Below are 17,161 nucleotides of genomic sequence, written 5' to 3'. Positions count from 1 at the left end.
TGGCCTTGATGATTTAAAAGCTGCATGAATGTGAGAAGTCTGTATCTGATTATTTCAAAGAAATCCATTCCTCTCATCTTCTCTCTCCTTTGCTCGGCCCATAGCAAGGGAGAAAATTCGTCCCTGCTGTAAGCCAACAGAAGTCACTCTAATTTCGCTGGTTTTAATGCTTACTGCTGTGCTTTTTGTATTTTTACGAAGAAATAACATAAAGAAAGAGAAGAGAAAAATTAGGGAAAGTTACAATAACAAGTGGGATATCAAGCAAAGATTAAAGCAAGAAACAAAACCTTACAGCTCAGCATGGGGTCAAACACACAGAAAACCAGTATTTTATTGTTAACTCTCCTCTTCCCTCTTTGTGTACACAGGCTCCTGTTAGACTGTCATCAGCTTGCTATCTCACATAGGCCTGACACAGTTTGCATCTTGAAAACTGAAAATTGTGGAAGGATAAAACTTTGCTATTAAATGAGGTGGGTATATTTCACATAGATTACATGAATTCCAAGTAACCTTAATATGTTCACGTAAAATACAGAAGGAGTTGCTTAAGGAGAAAGCAGATACTTCTCTTTGCTGCAGGAAGCTCGCTCCATGCCAGGGAATGCCATGAGACTCCACACTGGAGCTCATGTGGGAGGGACCCTTGCTTTCTGTTCCCACTCTTTGTGAAACAAAGTGATGTCACCTAAGTTTGTCAAGTCTTTACATATGTATCTCTGTATATATATTTACATGTGCTTGTAGGTACAGACATGGATATCTGCCTGTATCTAGGTGATACTTTGAAATTAATAAAGCTATAATCCTGGTGAATCTTCCAAATTTAGGGGCAGTGCCAGAGTAACTTTCAGAATTGTAGCTTCACATAGGCACATCTAAATCTTGTCTACATCTTCTCTGTGTCTTGACCCAAATCTCTGTGCCTTAGTATCCAAGGCTTTTATTCTGTATAGTAATACTGCTTTGGAGTACAGCCTGAGATAAAAGTGAATTTTTCTCTCATTCTCCTGACCTTTTCTGTTTAGGGAAAAATAAAATTAAAAGGTTTACTGGCAATGGAAAATCTTAAACAATGGATAACTGCAGCGTTTCAAGGACTCATTCTGTTGATGACTAGCAATAAATAGTATCTTTTGTCTTCCTATGTGTCTATTTTGAATAAGCCAGCATTCCTGCATACTCTTCCAGCTGCAAAGCATCCTCACTACCACTGCATAAAGCCCACCCCAACCAGCAGAAAGGGCATGCTGTATGCAGACCTGGGGATATCTGCTGCATGGATTGCAGTGTAATAAAGAGGTATCCACATAAACCTGGGATTTAGAAGCAACCAAGAGTGATAACCCTATGTAGCGATGCTTCAAACCTCATGTAATAAAAAAGATAAATTAGCAACACTGCACTTACGGCTTGGGTACTACTGTAACGGCTATTCAAGGTGTTCGCAGCACAGACCTGCTCTGCACAAGCACAGAGCAGCAGTCAAGGTCAGGTGTAAACAGAGGAGTCCACAGCTGGAGACCTGTTACTGACACACCAAACACTTCTGTTTTCTCCCTGGGGTAAAATTCATATTGTCTGGTTACAGCTGTGTTTGTGAGCTCAGCTAAGGGCATCTGCCCAAATAAGTGCATCAAAGCTGAACACAACAAAGCTCCAAATAGGGAAGTTGGTGACAATACATAAATAGTGAAAGTAGCTGCATGCCCAGTGTGCTGGAGAGGTAGATAGGGTTGTATAAATATGGCACTTGTCTTTGAAGATAAGGTGGCCATCTAGTCATCTAATATACTTGGTTAGGATTATTCCGCCTGGCTGAGACATTTTAAAGAACACACTGGTGGATGTCAGCTATGTTTCCCATGTGTACATCAAGAAGGACCCCAATACTGTGCCAAATAATCCTCATAGTAGCTTACATAGACCACAGCAATCTTGGTCATGTCAAAAAACATGGCTAAAAATTCCCTTTAAACAGAGCTGCTCCCTGTCTTTCTTGGGCATATTGTTGAACCTCCAGGTAGGTTCAATAGTTTAACATCAATAGTTCTAACATTTGAATTATATTTAACATTTATTCATACTGCTATTTCATAGAATCACAGAGCTTTTGAGGTTCAAAGGGACCTCTGGAGTTTATCTGGTCCAGCTGCCTGTTCAAGCAGGGTGACCTAGATCTGGTTTCCCAGGAGCATGTCCAGCTGGCTTTTGAAGGATGAAGACTCCCTAGCCTCTCTGGGCAATCTGTGCCAGTGCTCAGTCACCTTCACAGTGAAAAAGTCTCCTTATGTTCAGATGGCACCTCTGTGTTTCATAGTTACTAATATTTTAATTTTAATAACCCCCACAGAAGATTGAAAAAGAAATTTTATAGAGGGGGATAATGTGGCACAAAAAGAAAAAATAATAATTGCTAGTCTGGAGCTACCCAGCAGCCATGGGTCAGTAACAGTTGTGGTGTCCCAATTCCTTTCTCTCACATGGATTCCTTTTCCTTTAGAACTTGCAGTGTCTCTTCCTTTACCTGCCCATTTCATCCACCCTCACCAGGAGCAGGTGCAGGCTATGGCTGCTGCTGGTGAAGCAATAAAGAGAACTTTCAGATAGACCAATCTCCATCCAGCACCGGACTCTCCTCTACAGTGGACAGCAGATGCACAAGGGCACAACCAAGGCCATGCATAGGCTGAACTCCCTCCTAACATGTCCTCTTGATCTCCAGCAAACAGCCATTTAGGAACTTCCTGAGGTGACAGTTTCATCCAAACCCCTGTGTACCAATGGACATGTTTTCCATGAACTCATCTAATCACTTATTGAACCTACTTGTACTTTCAGCCTCTACAAAATCTTTCACAATATACTCATGAACAAGTTTTGCTTGTTTTTAAACTTGCTGTTTGATCATTTTGTTGAGTGCTCTCTACTTCTTGTATTCCAAGAAACATGAGTTATCATTCCCTTTTTAGCATCTCTTTAATAATCATCATTCCTAGGCCTGTAGTGTGTCCAGACCCAGCATCTCCCTTCAAGTTGCAGAACTTAGTCTATTTAGTCTTTCCTCACAGTGCTCTCTTCTGTATGTTTCCTGGTTCTTCTACACCTATTTTGTGGTGCGGCAAGTGGAACTAAGCAGAGCATTCAGTAACCCAGGGACAATGTAGATTAGGACAGAAACGTAATGTTGTGCTCAGTTTTTTTCTCAGCTCCTTTCCTCATGACATCTGACATTACTGGCCTTGATGAGAAGAAAGTACATGAAAGACAAGAGTGCATGGTCAGCTAGGCATCACAGATTTGTTCAGGTTGGAAGGGACCCCAGGAGGCCTCTAGCCCAACCTTCTCAAAGCAGGGTCCAGCTATGGGGTCAGACCAGGTTGCTCAGGTGGTTCTTGAAAATCTCCAAGGATTGAAACTGAACAACCTATCTGGCCAATCTGTTCCACTGCTGGGCTCTCATGGGGAAAAGGTTTCTTCTCACACTCAGTGTGAACATCTCCTGTTTCAACTTACGACATTTTTTTCATCCTCCTATCCACCAGGCACCACTGTGAAGAGCCCAGCTCCATCTCCTTGACATCCTCACTCTAGGCACTAGGGACTGCTGTTAGGTCCCTCTGAAGCCATCTCTTGTGCAGATTGAACAAGTCCAGCTCCCTCAGCCTCTCCTCCTAGGTTATGGACTCCAGCCCTGACCATTTTGGCAACTTTCACTGAACCTGCTCTAATTTATCTGTGTGCTTCAAGTGGAGGTCTGGGGGCAAAACTGGATATCCTTAGCTACATGAGGTCTAATGAGTAGAAAGTCAAGGGGAATAAGCACAGGTCCCAGGACAGGCCCCTGTGGTACCCCACTAGTTAGTGACCTCCAGGAAGAGTACAAACCATCAGCCATTACTGAAGGTTTAGGAAAACTGTAAGCAGAGGTTGGCCAATCTACTTCTGAGACTGATCAAGACTGGTTCATGAAGATCTGGTTATGCTAGTCTTGATCATTATTACCAGTGGAGGAATTGGCCAGAGAAATTTTCACTTTTGGCTTCCCTTATATTCAGTGGAGAGACAGAGCAAAAGCATTACCAAAGTATAACCCATTCTACCCACTCTAATATAGGGTTTTAAGACAGATGGGATAAATCACTGAGGGCTATCTGTCTCCCACTGAGAAAGGAGCTTAAACATCTCATTTAGTATTAAACATCTAACCTGTATGTGGCTTAGGTCAGTGAGATGAGCCATACACTCGCCACCTTTTTATTTTAATTCCCTATCTGTAAAATGACGATGCTAATGCTTCCTTGTTCCTCCTATCTTTTTGAACTGTATGTAACTACTAAGTTAGGCTTAAAGGTGTCTTGCCTGGTGTCTAGAATAACAATATGCTACCACTATTAATGATGAAGGGATGGAAGATGGAGCTCCTAGAGCAAATCAATTTCGACCATCTGCACACAGCCTAAGAAACTCATGTAGAAGAGACATGAAGGGAAAATACAGTGGTGAACTTCCACAATTTCTCATTCTCTCAACCTTTTGAACTGCTGCCAACTTCAAATCTAAACTGGCATATTTCTTATTTTGCTGGTTTTAACAGGGGATAATTATAGCTCATTTTTCCACAGCTTACTGCATAAAATGCTGAGCAGTACTTCTGTCTATTCTTCTTAGCTCTGAGGAACTTTAACTACTTTTGATTCCTGTGTCCCAGATAACCATTATTTTGTAGTTAAAAGTTCATTAAAATGAGGCCAAACATAGATAAAAATGCCAACAAAAACATGTCTGAAAAGACAGATGAATAAAATGGCAGTGCCAATAGAAACAGGTTTTCTCACACGATATTTTTAAACGTATCTAATGAACATTTTATAAACTTTATTTGATAAAATTGACTTTATACAAAGAATTGTCCTAAGGATGGGGAATTTAAAAATGTAAATGACACTCTGGAGCAGCACGCAATGAGGACACTTTCTGCAAATATCCACATGTATTTCTGTCATGACCTAGAGTTCAAATTTCTCTACTGTCTTGCAAACTATGGAAACAAGTTTAAACTATAATCCACAATTAAATGAAAATGGAAAAAGCATGTTTGAGTTGCGCTCCTGTACTTTTACACAATTAGGAACTCAACAGTTCCCTTGGGTCTTCCTTCTTTGGCTGTGAAGGAAAATGGATGATTAGTACTTCCAAATCATTTCTATGCTATTCCACAACATCAATTAGTTCAAAAACAGGAGGTTCCGTCTCCCCTTCTTTTAAACCAAACTCCAATTGAAAAACAGATCATTAGAAAACATACTTTCACATGTTCCTCAAATTTTCCTTTTTTATTTGAAGTTTTCTACATTGAAAGGATCATCCCTTGTCTCAGCTTGTACTTTGCTAATGAGAAGGGTCCTCAGGTTTTTTCTTCTCTATGGATGGATAGGAAACACCCAGTGCTTTTCTTGATAGCAGAAGAACAGGGTAGATGAACAGGGCACCAGAATCTTAGATTAGGGCAGAGATTCATCACTTACAGATAGGGCAAAGTTCAAATAATTTATTACTAGAAAATACCTAAAACAGCAAAGCACACTTTAAAGCACAAATTGCAGCCAGAATTCCTGGACAGATCAAAGCAATAGAATCTATTTTCTGACATTTAAAACTAACTCTACTAAATAATTGTTGGCAAGCTTTGTGTTTTGTAACACTGGCTGAAGAAGCCTAAGAAGCTGGCAGGGTCTGGGCTGGCCAACAGGCAGCAAGGCAGGACAATAACCTAAGCAATCAGGGTAATAAAAGTGTGTCTCTGTGTCAGCAAACACACTTCAGAGGCCAGATGTTTGTGGAAACACAAATTCTGAAATAATCACTCAGAGCACAAAGCAGGGCAGTTCTCTTAAACTCATGGCTCAGCAGCCATCACCTCTGCTAGGGCGCTGGCTGGCAGGAAGAGGATACAGATAACCAGCAATATGATGATCTGTTACAAGGGAAACAATTTTTTACTTGCCAAAGGCAGCAAATATACCCATGAAAATTGTTGTTCACCCATTGATGACAGTTTATGGCACTGTTTGCAATGTATTCCAATGAGAACCTGATGGTCATTCAGAGATACAAAATGAATCTCTTTGTTCATGTTATGCTGATAAAAAGAGACAAACATGAAGTTCTTGTTATAGAATACAAGAAAACCAGGATGTTCCCATTAGTCCATTAGAGGCCTGACACTGTACCACAAATTGTACCACATTGTACCACAAAGACACAGGATATGTAGCTCTTCTTGATACTTCTGTAATGCACATTCCATCCACTGACTACATTTGTATTTGTTGTATAGGAACACGTTTTGGTGAGAAAAATATTGGGACTTACATTGATTGGTTCCTTGTTTATGTTAAGACAATTTTATGCAATATTAGAACCAAGCAGTGTATGATGCAAATCTTTAAGGAAATGAAAAATCACTCACATGGCAGTTATTTATTATGGAGATGTTCAAAAACATGCAACTTCCACTAAAAGCGCCAGGAGTTGAGTTCTTAAGTTCCCTGTACCTTCAAAGCTTTTTCTCTTCTAATGTCATGGAAATTTAAATTGTTTCTACATTTTCCTCTTAACTGCTGCAGAACTTGAGGAATAATGATCCAACCCCAAACTGCTGTGCTCACATGAACCTAAACAGAAACAGAAAATAAGCCACTGAATAGGAAATGTCAAACAGAAGAAAAACAAATTCATACAAGTACATAAAACAGAAAAAATGAGGCCAGAAATTGTTTCTGGCTATGTGGTTACTTTGGTAAGCTCAACAAAGTGCCTTTCCAGACTGGTTTTGAGCCAATTTAATGCTTTTCTCTTACTAAATAACTTCAATGATTTGTAGTCCTGTTTGTATGCTATTTCCTCCTATTTTAATCTTCACAGGATCAGTGAATGTTAGTTCAGGGATACTATGTCTCTGAAGCACAAGAGGCTTAGTCAACCTGTTCTGCATAAACATCTAATACACAGATCAATTGATTTACCAAAGGCAGTACAGTATCTTACGTGCCCATTCCTTCCTGTCCTGAGATAGCAAAGATTAGAGACACAAGATGAATTTATTATGCTTTCCCTATGCTTGAACGATCATCATCAAAATGCAGTTCTGCTAAGTCCATAGACTAAGAACCAAGGATATTTTGACTCCCTGTTTTCTCTGTCTCATTTATGAAGAACAGTCAGGCAGATGTGTAACATGGGACTGAATTAAGAGGGATGGTTCCAAATTTGGTAAAGTGAGTCAGTCCTGTTCCTTTTTTAGGGCCCAAAATATAAAGAAACGGGATATGTAGCTCTTGATACTTCTGTAAGGCACCTTCCATCCAAAAGAATCTTGGGGACAGGTGAATGCTTTCACACACTGCTGAGAGCCTGAAGCTCCGCAGGTGGAGTTCTGGGGTCGTGATGTGAGATAGCCAAAAGGACTAACACAGGTAGCTGGAGCTGTAGGAAGCAGTAGCAGCAGCAGGCTGCTCTTAAATAGATCAGGCTAGCCAAGTACCAAAGCTCTACCTTTGATTAAAAAAAAGGCCTATGACATCTTAAACAGCCACAGTTTGTTGGGGTGATGGCCAAGACAGCGTTTCCAGTGTCATTTGGAAACCCAATGCACTTCATGTACCAATTAAAGAACATCCTTTGGGCTTCAGTGTTCCAAACTGTGTAGTCCTGCTAATCTCCCAGCTCCAATTGGTTGGACAAACTGCACCAGCATCACATCCAATTTGAACCCACCTTTCAAAACATGTCTCTTCATCCTCCTTGTGCCTGGTGTCCCTGATCACCACCCTGACCAACAAATTTGATCACTCACAGGTAAGTCAGACTGAGCAAAGGACTGGCCTCCACCTGACAATTTTAAAAGCTCTTGTTCAAGGAAGAATACACATCAACATTGATTTGAGCTTCTCTGCAGTAGCTGAAAGAAGATCTTCTGTCTTCCCATGATGTCTCTTCCAAAGCAGAGGAACAAAAAATGCAGACCATGAATGTGGCTGAAGCAGGCACATCTGTATCTCTGCCTGAATGCTACACTGAGCCCCTATTTTTACCCACTGTTACAGCTAAGATGGCTGATTTACAAGGTCACGTATTTTGCTGAAGGCCATATCATGAGTCATTTGATTAAAACTGCCCTTCCTGGCTCTCAGTCCTTTGCTCTACTCATTAGTACACACAATGTAATAAAACGTTGGAATATCCCCAGAAGGCAGTCTTGCTTAGACCACTTCCTCTGTAGTTCACTACCACAGACCTCAATTCTTGTCTTGGGCAGCTTTCCAGCTGAACTACATGATGCAAAATAACATTTTAAGTTAAATTTCAAGTGGGATAATGAGCAGCTACAAAACTTCAACATTGTTCTAAATTTAAACAAAACAGCAAGAGGAATTTTAGAGAGTATTCAGGAGAGTAAACAGAATAGAGGCTAAGCAAATACACAGCAGACACTGTTTACCCTTCCTATTATCCATCTTGACAAGCGTTCTTTGATGCATTTATGAACTTATGCGCCCCCCCCCCCCTTTTTTTCAATTTTTAGCAAAACCCCTTTACCCAACACTCTAACCCAGGATAATTGAAAACTGAAAAGTTGGTAAAATTAACCAGCTGCGCTGACCGATGAGAAATATTGATGACATTAGATACTTCATTAAAGTTGCATTAAAACTCTTCTATTTAATAACACAGTTTAAGGAAGGGTTCATTTTATAAACTCACAGAGTGTTGGAACGAAAGATGTGATAGTTCCCATGTAACCTCATAAATTCTCTTGCTAGTCAGTTTCAAGTCTATGAGCTCTAATAAAATTCTCATGAGAACACAGTATCCATCCATAAAAAACTCCTGAACCCCCCATGGGAATTGGCTGGTTTGGAAGGGTTCAGGGGTTCAAGCCTGTGGTTTATTTATTAAAATTTTCTCAGTAAATATATCATGGTATAACAGATAACAACCACACTGTTCTGCGCTATTAACATCCGTCTTCCATAAAAATACGTGAACAGTAAGCTTCAAAAATAGGAAGGAAGAAGACCCTTAAGTTACATTTAAATGTGGGCGCACTGAACCTTTTCTCAAAAAGAGGCTGAAATCATAAACAGCAGTGAGAACGTGATTCCTCATTTTTCCCCTCACAAAAACACTGTCATCGGAAGCAGCTCTATGCACAGCTATAAAAAAGGAATTTGGATCACCTGAGCTTTTACTAGAGTGGGTTGAAGTCAGACACCTACAGTGCCAAAACACAATCTTGACTTAGAAATAAAACAGCTGTAGCATTAGAAGTATAAATCTGATCAGGAACACCATGTTCATTCTGGAAATACAAGAATTTTGTAAAGTCTGTGACTGGAGGCTCTGAACCAATTTTACCTTCTCCCTCTATCAAGTCTTCAAACCAACCCTAAACCAGTACAAAGTCCTTTCCTTGGAGCCAGTGAAGAGCTGTAGGAATGTGACAGACAGAAGTAGCTTTTGTGATGCAATACTGTACCCAAGAACTGCTCAGATACTCTCATGATAAGTTAGATAGCTGGTTGGTGACAGACTAATTATTTTAACACAGGATCCACAGAGTCATTTCCACCCTAAAAGGCTCCTCAGGGAGAAAAAGTATTGCTAAAATCCAGATACATCTTTTTTTTTTTCTCTTGGAAAGCAAAACCAGTTGGTTTAAATCCACCACTCTGGTGGTGTCTTGGAGAACACTTCCACTCTGAGGAAAAGTATGTCTTTCATAGATGTTCTATGGAAGGTCATTTCAGGCCTTTAGAGGCAGGCTCTTGGGGTGGCAGGAACTGGGAGGTGATGAAGTTACCTTCCTCCCTTCACTAGAGCCAGCTGCCAGCTTCCAGCTCTGAAAATGACCAGGCTCAATGTCACAGTTCTCCTGGTCCAAAAGATACTGCTTCATGCAGGAATGAAGACTATCGTAGCCCCAGCACACCGCAGGATTCATGACTGTCAAAACCAACATTACTCTAAGGTGCCAGTGTTGAGCATGCCATAGACATCCTCCTTTTCTCTACTCAGCAACTCCCATATTCTCTGCTCTTTTCCCAGTACTTCTGTATTGAGAGTAAATGGCAGGGGAGAATGCTCTGTAGAAAGGACAGAATACCCTTGCATATTCCCTGTCTTGCCTCCCTGGGACACAAATGCACAGCTTTCATATTCTGCTTCTCTGTGCTCCATACTGCACCCCATACACATCTCCCCATTTCCCAAAGCTGATGCTGTGTTTGCCAATAAAGAACATAAAGCTGGGCAACAAAGGAGCCATTAGTCTCACCTCTCGGTAGCCTGCATGCACGCAGATCCTCTTCAGAAAAATGGACTTTGTTCTGATTTCTGCCACCGATCCACTGAAATGTAAATGAGTTTTACTTTTCATTCTCAAAGAGCTCCAAGCAACTTCACAGGCTTCCTTCACTTACCATAAGACCACCTTGAATACATTCAGAAAATCTGCTTAGCTAGGACACTTGAAGTTCTGGCTTTGTATTTCTAAGCAGTGTGCTTCATGTTCCTCCTGGGACGGCATTTTTATTAAGAATTATCTGTATCGTTCCTTTCTCTCCACATGAGCTCGGCACATGTACAGTATTGGGATGCCTGGATTAGAAACATAATTAACGAAAGTATTCAAACAACCTTTTTTTTCATTTCCTGGAAGAAGTCAGGCTTACTCTGTGTGTGTGTGTGCTCAGGCACATGACAAAGCTGGTTTCCTTCACACTGACACAATAAATGTTTAAATAAAACTTTGTAAAATTCAACTGTTCAACATGTAAAGTAAAAACCATTAACAACCTTTCTTAATTTCTCAGTGGAATCAAGAGTGTGATCCTAGAAATTGTGTACACTATTATTTAAGGTTAACCAGATATACCTGTGCACATACAGGAAGTCTGCAGGCACAGTACCTTTACACATTTGTACGTCTTTTCTCTGGAATACAGCTGGCATTTGCCAAATGATTTACACCATACGGCAAACAGAAAGCAAGGGAATACAGCATTCATAGACTTTTGTGAAGTAGAAACTAGATCTGAATTCCTTTTTAGCCCACTCAAAATCCTAAGGCTTTAGGAAAAGCTTCTGCTCACATTTTAGCTCCAGCAATAACAGTGACCTGTAATTTACACAGAATCATAGAATCATAGAATAGTTAGGGTTGGAAGGGACATTAAGATCATCAAGTTCCAACCCCCCTGACTGGGCAGGGACACCTCCCACTAAACCATGCCACCCAAGGCTCTGTCCAACCTGGCCTTGAACACCACCAGGGATGAAGCATTCACAGCATCCCTGGGCAACCTATTCCAGTGCCTCACCACCCTAACAGGAAAGAATTTCTTCCTTATACCTAGTCTAAACTTCCTCTGTTGAAGTTTTAACTCATTACCCCTTGTCCTATCACTACAGTCCCTAATGAAGAGTCCCTCTCCAGCATCCCTATAGGCCCCCTTCAGGTACTGGAAGGCTGCTATGAGGTCTCCACTCAGCCTTCTCTTCTCCAGGATGAACAGCCCCAACTTCCTCAGCCTGTCTTCATATGGGAGGTGCTCCAGTCCCCTGATCAACCTCGTGGCCCTCCTCTGGACTTGTTCCTACAGTTCCATGTCCTTTTTATGTTGAGGACACCAGAACTGCACACAGTACTCCAAGTGAGGTCTCACAAGAGCAGAGTAGAGGGGCAGGATCACCTCCTTCGACCTGCTGGTCACGCTCCTTTTGATGCAGCCCAGGATACGGTTGGCTTTCTGGGCTGCGAGCGCACACTGAAGCCGGCTCATGTTCATTTTCTCATCAACCAACACCCCCAAGTCCTTCTCCACAGGGCTGCTCTGAATCTCTTCTTTGCCCAACCTGTAGCTGTGCCTGGGATTGCTCCGACCCAGATGCAGGACCTTGTACTTGGCATGGTTTAACTTCATAAGGTTGGCATCAGCCCACCTCACAAGCATGTCAAGGTCCCTCTGGATGGCATTCCTTCCCTCCAGCGTATCAACCAAACCACACAGCTTGGCGTTATCCACAAACTTGCTGAGGGCGCACTCAATCCCACTGTCCATGTCAGCAACAAAGATATTGAGCAAGACCTGTCCCAACAGCGATCCCTGAGGGACACCACTCATTACTGGTCTCCAGCTGGACACTGAGCCATTGACCACAACTCTTTGTGTGCGGCCATCCAGCCAGTTATTTATCCACCAAGTGGTCCATCCATCAAATTGATGTCTCTCCACTTTAGAGACAAGGATGTCTTGTGGGACAGTGTCGAACGCTTTACACAAGTCCAGGTAGATGACATCAACTGTTCTACCCCTGTCCATCAGTTCCATAGCCCCATCATAGAAGGCCACCAAATTGGTCAGGCAGGATTTCCCCTTAGTGAAGCCATGCTGGCTGTCACCAAGCACCTTGTTTTTCATGTGCCTTAGCATGCCTTCCAGGAGAATCTGCTCCAAGATTTTGCCAGGCACAGAGGTGAGACTGACTGGTCTGTAATTCCCTGGGTCATCTGTTTTCCCCCTTAAAAAATCTCAAATTTACAAAGATTGACGGGGTCATTTCAGCTAACAGTGAACTGCAGAGATGCGGGGAAACAAGTCTGTGAGATAAAGAGATAGGCCACAGAACTGAAAGATGAAAGACAAGAATACTGTATTCTCTTGAAAAATGCAGAGGGTAATAGGTAGACACACTATAAATTATAACACTGGATTATCCTTCAGCTTGTAAAATATGTCAGGAGACCTTCAATACTTATAGATGGTCAGTGCCTCCATTTTCAGCTACTTCTGACAGATGGCTCTTCCCTACGGCCCAGCAATGATATGCTGTCCTGGGTTTAGCAGTAGCAGTCAATTTTTCTCCTTAGTAGCTGGTGCAGCACTGTGGTTTTGACTTTTGGCCTGGGAATAGAGCTGATAACACCGATGTTTTTAGTTGTTGCTAAGTCATGTTTACTCTGACCAAGGACTTTGGGAGTCTCATGCTCTGCCAGGGAGGAGGAGAGGCCAGGAGGAAGCAGAGACAGGACACCTGACCCAAGCTAGCCAAAGAGGAATTCCATACCACAGCACGTCATGCCCAGGGAGGTGACTGGAAGTTACCCGGAAGGGCACGGGCTCTCTCTGGGGTCGGGCTCGTTTTGGCAGGTGGTATCGTATTCCCTTCCCTTGTTATTTTCTCTTATCATTATTATTACTGGTGGTAGCAGCAGTGGTTTGTGCTATACCTTAGTTACTGGACTGTTCTTATCTCAACCAGTGGGAGTTACATTCTTTCGATTCTCCTCCCCATCCCACCGGGAACAGGGAGGTGGAGAGGGGAAGGAAAGAAAGAGGGAGGAAGCGGGGGGAGGAGTGAGTGAACAAGCTACATGGCTGGGTTTAAACCACGACATATGCCAAGAACAACGATTAGAGACTGACTCAGAGCAAGAGTGGTGTGATACTTTGCAGCTGTATTTATAGTCAGGCACAGAGTTTTCCTCGCATACCCACCTCCATTTCAAAAACACCATGTGAAGACATACTGAAATAATAGCAGTCACGTAGTTCTATGTCCCCACCCTGACTTACCACCATAAATCATGCTGACTTGACAGAAAAGGCTACTCATCGGTTACATAAGAACCCCAGAACTTATCCATATCCTTTCTAGAAGCTAATAGTTCTACATACATTTAATGCATTAAATTATCCATGCAAATCTCTTCCATTCCCAAAAGTTGAGGACTCTGTTACAGGTCAAATCATCAGTTAAACTATTGGCCAGCAATCACAAAACCCAAGCCAACTGCTGACAAACCAAATCCATAGCTGGCATTTATATTTATCGTGTAACACGTGGCATTTGTTAGCTCTTTACCACATTTTATACAATCTAGTTATTTCCTGACTCCAGTTCCAGTTTCAATCACAGCTCTTCATTTTATGTAAAACATCCAAAAATAAAATGATTCAAATGTCTTTATCACCTTGGAAAATGTAAACTGTGGGAGTGTGAAATATAAAGTCTTCACCATCCAGTAAAGCACCAGGACTAGATGGCCCTTCTGCAGAGTTTTTCCAACAATTCAATTTACTGCTTCCATCCCATTTATGATCCCTTTATTGAGAATCATAATAGGTGTTCAAAAGACATTTAGTAAAGCAACTGTTAATTTTTTCTATTTTGGATCCTGAAAGAGTCTGGAAGTAGGTTTGCTTGCCCACTTATCATTACCTTCAACTGTGGGATGCATCCAGAACACCACAGCTCTCAGGTTTGAGCAGTGTCAGCCACCTGGCTGCAGGCAGCTGCCTGGCCCTGCTCCTTACTCTCTCCTCCTGTGGCCTACATGCCTCCCAGGTATGGCTCTCCCTTACTTTGGACCTGGTGGGGACACACAGCCCACCCCTCAGACAAACAGCATAGGTAATGTCACCCATGAAGATACAGATGTGTCCAAAGTGCGTATGTGTGTGTATCCATGGATCAAATAACACCAAACTGCCTGATGAGCATTTAATCACATTACAGAAGATAACCATCAGCCAGATTAAACTGTTACTGGGGAATTACAAAGAGATTTGACACAAAGCACAGGGCAGACTGTAAAGAAATGTAAAACATACATGAAAACTCTTTACAGGAGAGAGAGACCTTGAAGGAGAAACAGCTTTCTCTAGGGGCGCATGTGTTTCATCCAACAACTTGCAGGGAGTTCCATAAAGGGGTCTGCACATGCAGGTGTCTGCATAAAGGTAGAGGATCCAAATCTCCTGCAGAAGGAGTGTGTAAAGAGGGAGACACGCAATGGGAAGGGGAGGTGTTTTTGTAACCCACAGTACCCACGAGTGAGGGGTTGCATACAACTCTGTGCATGTATATGTGTTTCTGCGCATGTGTATGTGTACAATAAGGCAGCTTTGGGCTTAGTTACAGGACTCTGTTTAGGATTTTTTACTATGATTTGCCTATTGTATTACTGATCTTGTATGCGTAGTTCACTGATTGCTGATTCATTACATACTGTCAATAAAGCAATAAGCTTATTTCATCCATATTTATTTTAAACTACGTGAACTCAGCAGTTTTTCCCTGCGATGTCTGCTGAAGCAATCAGAGATGTCTGTAGCACAAGAATTTTTCATTTTCTTCCAGAGCACCAACATTGAATAAATTCATGTAAAGAATAAATGCATGGTTAGTGAATCACATCTAAATACAGGTGAAATCCCTTAAGTGCATGCAATATTTGTCTGAAAATAATTATTTTGAAGACATTACACATATGGTTATTTCAGACCTATTTCCCAAGAGTTTATATGCAGATGTTACATGGTTAGCATTTGTAATTAAACATGCTGTTATACTTTAGTTTGGGGGTCAGCACTTCCTGTTTGCACCATATTTTCCCTTTGAGTTGTCTGTCAAAAGAAGAAACGGGGCTGGATTTGGATCTCAGTTACCACAATCCAACAGAGAAGAGCCTTAGATAAGCCCCACTAAAGAAACAAAACTATAACTGTACAAGTGGTTCTTGCATGTTGTAGAGTTTAACTAATCCTACAGGTTTTGGGGTTGGGTTTGGGGGTTTGGGGTTTCTTTTGTTTTCTTTTGTTGTTTTTTTTTTTGGGGGGGGGTGTTTTTTAGTGGGCTTGGGTTTTTTGTTTGGGTTTTTTTTTTGTAATATCAACTCAGAATTTCCTTTTTCTGTAAGACAAGACAAATCTTTTCAATTTTACTGATCTAATTGACCTGGCCAAATCTCCCTCCTTCCATAGCTGTAATAACATATTCTAGTATTCCCTAAAGCATGTTTTGCTGTGCATGCCTGGATATGCTAGTCAGTGCTAATTTGCTATAATCCTGGCTGTCCTGACTTTCCCAGACTGATACATATGTAGGCAGTTTGGTCCAAAGCATGGACTTAGCAACAGCTAAGTCACAGCCCTGAACACTGCCCAGAATGGATGCAGTACAGCAAACTCTCCACACATCCTCGCATATGTACAGGGCATAAACGGGCAATCAATCAGGAAGGCTCTAACACTTACTGAAGAATGAACTTTGAACAACTTGGTAAAGGAAACAAACACAACAAAAATCTATTTCTGGGCTGAAACTATAGCTGGATATCCCAGCCAAAGATAACTGTATCTCACAAAATTGCAAATCTCACATGAGGGTTTACAGTGGAGAAACACTGACAGGCCATTGTCTGCAGCACTGTATTCACAATACTGTAATTATAGCTTTACCATAATGAGTGTAATTCTGCGGTCAGAAAGATGGCAAGAATATGATATTTTTCTATGGAATACTTCTTCCTTCATAGATGTTTGGCTTGAAATCTGGAGTTAAAGTTGCAGTGTTGTTGGCATTATTTTTCTCACATTTTCATTTTTGGGGGTTGATCTACATAGTTGCTTTAACTTGGGTTCTCCTTTAAGGTGCATAAGTAAGAATTACTTCATTTTTTCCAAGCTTGATTAATTGCACACAAAAGTAGATGTGTAAACACTTTCTATTATTTGATGTTTACAATCCTCCCTTTGCACCCACAGCAGTACTCCTTTGGGTATTATCAGCCACAAAAAATGAAGATAGCTTTTTTCTCTCTTTTCAAAATTGGTCACCACTGTTACTCAGCAAGATCCCTGAAGTCACACTGAGCTGTTCTCCTCCAGGCTGGCTTGTCAAAAGAGTATCCTAACCCACACTGCCTGATGACAACTATCACAAGATACCAGTCTTACACACACTGGGGGCTTCTTTACCACATGGTTGGGGAAGGTTTCTGGCTCCTCTGCTCAATACATGAGCAAAAAATCCCTCAGCAGAGACTAAAGACCTGACCCCATAACGAAGCAAGCATGAAATACAGTATTGTCTAATATACCCTCGTGTATCTAAGTATGGGATGAGCTTTGGAAGGCAAAGGAAATCAGTGTCTGAACTGCTAAAAATGTTACTTCTGATAGGTCTAAAAGATGGGTTGATAATAATTACTAGAGGCTGCCAAGTAGTGGGTAGCCCTCCTTCCTGGATGTTCCAACTCTAATGAGCTCTAACAAGGAAACAAGGTCAGAATCTCACTGGGAAAGTACTG

At 41.6% G+C, this 17,161-nt stretch overlaps 1 long non-coding RNA gene across 1 annotated transcript; it reads right to left on the bottom strand.

Annotated features, from left to right (window-relative positions):
- Positions 1-4,847: 4,847 nt before the first annotated feature.
- On the bottom strand, positions 4,848-10,720 carry LOC133273443 (uncharacterized). The gene is made up of 2 exons (XR_009744803.1): positions 10,343-10,720; positions 4,848-6,680 (listed from the first exon to the last, which is right to left on the bottom strand). It is a non-coding gene; the product is annotated as an uncharacterized LOC133273443 (long non-coding RNA).
- Between the last annotated feature and the right edge of the window lie 6,441 nt (positions 10,721-17,161).

The sequence above is a fragment of the Pezoporus flaviventris genome, unplaced genomic scaffold, assembly GCF_033815535.1.
Source record: "Pezoporus flaviventris isolate CSIRO_AGI_PZ_B2104156 unplaced genomic scaffold, CSIRO_AGI_Pfla_v1 ptg000031l, whole genome shotgun sequence".
Classification (NCBI taxonomy): domain Eukaryota; kingdom Metazoa; phylum Chordata; class Aves; order Psittaciformes; family Psittacidae; genus Pezoporus; species Pezoporus flaviventris.
This window is presented reverse-complemented; position numbering and strand designations above follow the sequence as displayed.